Source organism: Crocuta crocuta, unplaced genomic scaffold, assembly GCF_008692635.1.
Source record: "Crocuta crocuta isolate KB4526 unplaced genomic scaffold, BGI_CrCroc_1.0 scaffold251, whole genome shotgun sequence".
Taxonomy (NCBI): domain Eukaryota; kingdom Metazoa; phylum Chordata; class Mammalia; order Carnivora; family Hyaenidae; genus Crocuta; species Crocuta crocuta.
The window spans coordinates 735,158-742,711 of record NW_027527809.1 but is presented as its reverse complement, the minus strand read 5'-3'; the positions used below and the strand labels follow the sequence as shown (position 1 = coordinate 742,711).

The window sequence follows — 7,554 nt, the reverse complement described above, 5'->3', positions numbered from 1 at the left end:
TCTCTCTGACCCTCCCTTGCTCCTGCTGACTCTCAAAAATAAATTAAAAAACATTTTTAAAATATTTAAAATAAATTAATTAATAAATAAAATGTTTATATTTGAGAAATAGAGACAGTGTTTGAGGACATGACTGAGCCACTCACACACCTCATATGATCATTACTTTAAATTCTTTATCAGGCATATTACATATTTCTATTTTCCTTAGATCTCCTGCTGTGATTTTCTCCTCTCTTTCATTTGGGACATATTTCTCTGTTTCCTCATTTTGTCTACATCTGTGTCTGTTTTTCTGTGTTAGGAAAGTCAGCCCTGTCTTCTACTCTTGCAAGTAGTAAGTGGCTTTATGAAAAAGAGGTTCTGAGGGCGTCTGGGTGGCTTGGTCGGTTAAGTGGCTGACTTCAGCTCTGGTCATGATCTTGCAGTTCACGGGTTTAAGCCCTGCATTGAGCTATGTGCTGACAGCTGGGAGCCCGGAGCCTGCTTCAGATTCTGTCTCCCTTTTTCTCGTCCTCTCCCACTCCTCTGTCTCTCTCCCTCACTTTCTCTCCCTCTCCCCCTCCTCAAAATGAATAAACATTAAAAAAAATTTTTTTTTTAAAGAAGAGGTTCTGCAGTGCCCTACAGTGTTATGTCCCCTGTTCATCAGCACCTGGCACTTCAGGGAAATCTCCTGTGTGTGTTGCTTGCATCCTCTATTTGTGTCTGAGTTGCTTTTCCTTTCAGTCCAGATGTCTGGACTGCCTCTGCCTATTGTGGGCTGTGCTTGCTCTCTGTGATTGTTAGTGAGGCCCAGGCAGTCCAGCTCTGAGGGGACATGACATCGAAGGGTTTGGGGACAGGACAACAGTGTTAGCAAAATTTCTACTGAGCTGCTACTCCTACACTGGATCCCCCACAGCCTGGTGGCTGCTGGGGCATGGCTCACAGGAATGGCAGGAATGGCAGTGGTTAGGATCCCATGGCTTCTGTACATACTGTAGCTGGGCAGAGCATTCACATGGTGTTAGCAAAATTTGCACTGAGCTGCTAGTCCTACGCTGAATCTCCTGAAGTCCAGTGGCAGCTGGGGGTGCAGCATGATTGGAACAAAATTTGCCCCGAGTCCAGGGTGGAGGCCAGCACGCTTGGAGTGGGTGAGTTCTCAGAAGAACATGTTCTCCAGGGAGAACTGCTAACAGGTTAGGCAGTGCTGCCTCCTGCTATGGGGTTGGAGAGAAAAATGGAGACTGTCAGCTCCTTTGTTCCTAGAGAAGTCCCCCTAACACACTCAAAAATCAGTATAAACAGATCCCCCTTCCATTTCGCAAACTGTCAATTCTACATTGCCTCTCCTCAGGCTGTTGCCTCTTTAAGGGCGGGGACCCAGCCACTACTAGCCCTCCTGGCTCACCCAGTGCTGAGTCAGCTGACTTTTAAAGCTCCAAGCTCCAAGTCTTGCTGGTTGTACAAATTCATGGAATTCAGCCCCTCAGGTCTGCAAGGCCAGACACTATGGGAATTCATTTTCTCAGTGTGGGCTCTCTGGTGCTTTTCTTTCTCTGTGACTGCAGCCCCTTTCTCCTGCAAGCAGCTCTGACCATGGTTTCTTCCCTTCCTAACCTGTCAGATGCAACTTTTTCTCTACACTTAGTTATGGAATTTGTTCTGCCAGTCTTTGGAACACTCTCCCATATATTTACTTGGATATGAATGATACCTAGTTATAAACATGGAATGAGGTGAGGTTATGATTCTCTTCTGCCATCTTCTCAAGCCTCCTTGTTTTCCCCCATTTTTCAACCCATCTATTTCCCTTATGACAGATTTAAAAAAAATGGTCTCCATGCCCAACATGGAGATTGAACTCATGACTCCGACCCATATCAAGAGTTGCACAGTGTACTGACTGGGCCAGCCAAGGCACTCCAACAGATTATTTCATTTTCACTTAAGTCAGCCACCAGAGCAGCTACTATAGCAAGGGGCTCATTAACCATAGGGGCAAGGACAGATGCTAAAGTCTTGTAACATACCCCTGGGGCTCACTCTAAGATACAGCCTTTCATACCAGAGGAAAATAATTCATTATCTTGGACTCTAAAATCCTGAGTGTAGGGGAACCTGGGTGGCGCAGTCGATTAATCAAGCATCCAACTCTTGTCTCAGCTCAGGTCATAATCTCACAGTTCATGAATTTGAGCCCTGTATGGGGCTCTGTGCTGATGGTGTGGAGCCTGCTTGGGATTCTGTCTCTCTTTCTCTGCCCCTCCCCCGCTTGTGCGTGCGCACTCTCTCTCTCTCTCTCACTCTCTCTCTCTCTCAAAAGAAATAAACGTAAAAAATAAAATAAAATAAATACTGGTTGTAAATGCCATGTTTCATTGCCAGTTTCTGTATAATTTCCTGTAGTTCTTCATTAGAGGTCCAGTGTACTTTGTTAGGCCAGGCTGTTTTTTAATTAGTGTTATTTATTTCTGAGAGAGAGAGAGCAGGGGAGGGGCCCAGGGAAAGAGGGACAGAGGATCTGAAGCTGGCTCTGCATGGACAGCAGCAGGCCTGATATGGGGCTCAAACTCATGAACTGTGAGATCATGACCTGAGCCAAAGTTAAATGTTCAACTGTCTTTAGCACCCAGGCGCCCCAGGCTGGACTGTCTTAATGCCAGCATGTATCCAATTAGTCATGGCATTTCTCACCCATGTCTGTGGCATATAATCTTTGTCACAAGGCAGGTTGAGCAAGTGACTGAGGCTATTTTTGACTCACAATTGGTCCGGGTTTTTGTTTGAATCAAAAGGCATGCCTATAAATCATTTTTGTCTTCTATGATAATGTCCTCCTCATCAGAGGACTGATTATCCCAGGTATCCCATGGTTAAGTGTCCCAATTCTCTTGAGTTATAATAGTTTTCCCTTTAGTGCATTGTATTTGCACCCATGCATCTTTGCCATCTTACATGCCATATTTTTAAAAGTTTATTTATTTTTTTAGTAATCTCTATACCCAATATGGGGCTCAAACTTATGGCCTTGAGATCGAGTCATTTGTTCTTCCTACTGAGCCAGCCAGGCACCCTACATGCCATAATTTCTAAAGATTCCTCCTGCTATTGGATTCTTTTGGACAAAATGTCCATATTAGAGAAATATGCACCTCATACATCTTTTTCCAAAGTCAACACTTCTCTAGTCCATTCTCCTTGCCTGTAATTCCTTTTCCATGGCATCTCTTAATGCACAGATCATGTCCAAACTACCACCGCAAAAGCTTGTTCACTTTCACTTCTCCATTTCCTTTCCCCACCATTTCAGATAAGATATCTAACAATCCCTGGGGCATTTTGGGGGCATTCCTGTACCTATGCACTGGTTGAAAATAGTCAAAAAACATGGCCAAATCTTTGCCATTTGCAAAGACGCAGATGGTTGGCCAATCTGGGTTTACCCCCTTAGACAATGGGCTTTCTTGTCATGACCCCATTCCCCATGCTTGTTTTGTTTTTAACATCCTGGCTTCTTTGCCAATAGTTAGAAAGTGGTGGAGGAACAGTGAAGTATCCTCCAGACTGAGAAGACACTTTGAGATTGAAAAATGAAAGAAGCCACCCCATACCATTTATACAGAGTCTTATTCAGAGTAATTTACTGATGTAGGGGATCAGGTAGGTGATAATCCAGGTGCTAGGCAGCTATTTTCTGCCCAGTTCAGACCTTATCCACAGCTTTTATACAGCAAGGGGCATTGCGGTGAAGTTAAAGGGTGATTACCTAAAGTGGCCTTCTGTGGACCAGAACAAGCCTTCCCATATTCTGGTCAAGGTGTACATTAACCTCCATGGGGCCTGGAACATGTAGCCCAGAGGAAGGTCATTGTACAGGCATGAACAAGACAGAAGGTAAAAAATGGAGTCAATGTTGTCATCAGCTCTCCTACACCATCTAAAGCAAATATGGCAAACGGTATATAATTGTTGAATCAAGGCAATGCAGAGGTGTTCAGTATATATATTATTCTTTTTTTTATCTTTTGTTTGGAAACTTATAATAAAATAGAAAAAAATAAAGGCAGTGGGGTATTGGTCTAAGACACAGCAGTCAGGTGAATAGAAACAAAATCCTAAGGCATATCCTAGTACACATAAAAACATAACAAGAGAGAAAGAAAAAAAAGGGAAAGAATTTGTAAAAATTCTTGGGGTTGTGAGTTTAAGTCCATGTTGGGTGTAGAGATTACTTACAAATAAAATCCCCCCCCATATTTCTTATTTAATTTATTTTTATAATTTACATCCAAGTTTGTTAGCATATAGTGCAACAATGATTTCAGGAGTAGATTCCTTAACGTCCCTTACCCATTTAGTCCATCCTCTCTCTCACAACCCTTCCAGTAATGCTCTGTTTGTTCTCCATATTTAAGAGTCTCTTATGTTTTGTCCCCTCCTTGTTTTTATATTATTTTTGCTTCCCTTCCCTTATGTTCATCTGTTTTGTATCTTAAAGTCCTCATATGAGTGAAGTCATATGATATTTGTCTTTAAATAATTTTGCTTAACATAATACTCTTTAGTTCCATCCACATGGTTGCAAATGGCAAGATTTCATTCTTTTTGATTGCTGAGTAACACTCCATTGGGCACGCGCACATACACACACACACACCCCACGTCTTCTTTGTCCATTCACCCATTGATGGACATTTGGACTCTTTCCATACTTTGGCTATTGTTGATAGTTCTGCTATAAACATTGGGGTGCATGTGTCACTTCAAAACAGCATACCTGTATCTCTTGAATAAATACCTAGTAGTGCAATTTCTGGGTCATAGGGTAGTCCTATTTTTAATTTTTTTCTTTTGATTAATCTCCACACTGTTTTCCAGAGTGGCTGCACCAGTTTGAATTCCCAACAGCAGTGCAAAAGAGAACCTCTTTCTCTGCATCTTCACAACATCTGTTGCTGCCTGAGTTGTTAATGTTAGTGATTCTGACAGGTGTCATGTGGTCTCTCATTATAGTTTTGATTTGTATTTGCCTGATGATGAGAGATGTTGAGCATTTTTTCATGTGTTGGTTGGCCATCTGGATGTTTTCTTTGGAGAAGTGTCTATTCATGTCTTTTGCCCACTTCTTCACTGGATCATTTGTTTTTTGGGTGTTGAGTTTGATAACTTCTTTATAACAAATAAAATCTTAAAACAAAACAAAACAAACCCCCCCCACATTCCAGATAAATAAAAGAAATATAAAAATATAGCTACACATAAAAAAGGAATACAGAGATGAGTACTTAATGTCTAGTAGGGGAAAGGCTTTGTATATATTAAAACAATAAACAAAAGTAAATAGTTATGTTAATAATGGTTATATAATTTTTTTAATATAAAACTATTTATTGACCACTGTTTACCAGTATTTACAATAAAGTAAACAATATACAGTTGGATAACATTCTGGCTACAAAGTTATTGTTTTTCCTGGTTTCTGCTGAACCAGTAACTCAAATACTGAGAAAATTGAGCCTACATGTAAGGAATGAGTTGGGGCAAAGAAAAAACATGCAGGTCAAGAATTTAGATTACATGGGGCACCTGGGTGGCTCAGTCGGTTGAGCGTCCGACTTCGGCTCAGGTCATGATCTCACGTCTCGTGGGTTTGAGCCCCGTGTAGGGCTCTGTGCTGACAGCTCAGAGCCTGGAGCCTGTTTCAGATTCTGTGTCTCCCTCTCTCTCTGACCCTCCCCTGCTCACACTGTCTCTCTCTTTCTCCCGCAGAAATAAATAAAACATTAAAAAAGAAAGAATTTAGATTACAGAGGTTTGTTCCCCCATTTATTCCAGCAGGTGCTAAATTGCCAACATCACTAACCATATGATTATGATCAGGCTTCCATGAACAAATCTTAGACATTCCATGAATCATGACCTTTTAGTGAATGCAACACAGGGATTTCAATTTCTTGAAAAGGAATGGTTCTTCAGATTTAACTAAGTTTTATTTACCTAATTAAAACATATCAGGACTTGTCTGGCTTTCTCATTTGGGTAGGGAGGTTGTTGGTAGTGTTAGCATTTTCCTTTCAGGGATTCTTGCAAACAAACTTGCATTTGTGTGACTATAGACATGGATTCTGATATGGTTGCTTTCAAATTGTCCATTTTAAATTGCTCACATTACATGTAAATTGTCCAATTAATTAAAAAATTTGAAAGGTTAAGACTTCAGGAAAAATTGCAACTTAAGTGAATTACTTCTTAGGTTGCTTAAAATGATGGCATCCCAGAAACATGGGCTTATCCATGGGCTTATCCATCCTTAAAATGCTGCTTTTATTTTGGGGAATGTTTAAAAAAAAGAAAAAGGAAAAAAACGTTTACATATTTATTTTAAGTATATACACAACCCCCCAACCCCCGCAATAGACAAAAACCCCAGAATGGTCCTTAGGCATATAGGAGTTAAACACAAATTCTGATTGAGTAACAACTATGATGATTTCTCCCAACATCTAGAAAAAGAAATACTCTTTTCTGAAAAAGGAAGCAACTACAGAAAGCTTTTATTTATTCAAAGTAATCAGTGCTATAGATGCAAAAAACCCCAACAACTCCCCCAATACTACTTCGAAACAAACATATCAAACTTGATTTTCATTAGAATGTTATTTTTCACACTAATAAATAAAAAAACCAAGACCCAGATTATATATATATATATATATATAAGTTTTGCTTTCCTAATTATATATACATATATACATACATATATATACATATATGAGAGGGAGAGAGAGGGCGCAACACAAACACTTATTGAGCTTCATCTTCTGGACAAGAATGCCAAGTTAGGCTCTCTTCATAAAAAGCAATTACAATCTGAGGACACGTCATATTTGCCTCTTTTGCCAGCACCAAGTCTGCCTCATCTGAATCATTTCATGAGAAACATTAATTCTCCACTGCTGTCTGTGGCACCAATTATTCGTTCAGGATCAAGATCTTTGGCAAAGCCTCTTGGTTTATCAGCAGCATCTCTTTTCTTCTTGGATTTGCTATCATCAGATTCACTGTCAGATAAAGATTTTCTTTTTGTACCATCTTTTTCTTTACCAGCTTTTTGAGAATTAAGAAATGCTTCAATTAACTCTGGACAATCTAAATTTTCTTCAGGTTCCCAAGTATAGTTAGCATTTGTAACTCCTTTCCACTTCAGGAAATACTCCATCTTCCCATTCACTACACGTTGGTCCAGTACTCTTTCCACCACAAATTCTTCAGGTTCTGTCTCTTCTATGTTTTTACTCTTTCCATTCTGTTTCTTTCCCATTTGTTTGCAATGTAGTTTTATTGGAGGCCATTTTTTATTGCAGACTTGAAGAGGTGTTATTCACTGCCTCTGAGCTGCTCTGGTCCCGGTCCCGGTCCCGGTCCAGGTCCCGGGTCTGCACCGTCTACAGCCCTGCGCCCCTCAACACCCAGCTGCATCGGAGGGGGAGAGGGCTGAGGAGCTGCGCGCCAGGCAGACGCTCTGGTTATATAATTTTTAACCTGTAATTAATGTAGCCATTTTCC

At 40.6% G+C, this 7,554-nt stretch overlaps 1 pseudogene; it reads right to left on the bottom strand.

Annotated features, from left to right (window-relative positions):
* Window positions 1–6,785: 6,785 nt before the first annotated feature.
* On the bottom strand, window positions 6,786–7,340 carry LOC144240519 (chromobox protein homolog 3 pseudogene; annotated as a pseudogene).
* Between the last annotated feature and the right edge of the window lie 214 nt (window positions 7,341–7,554).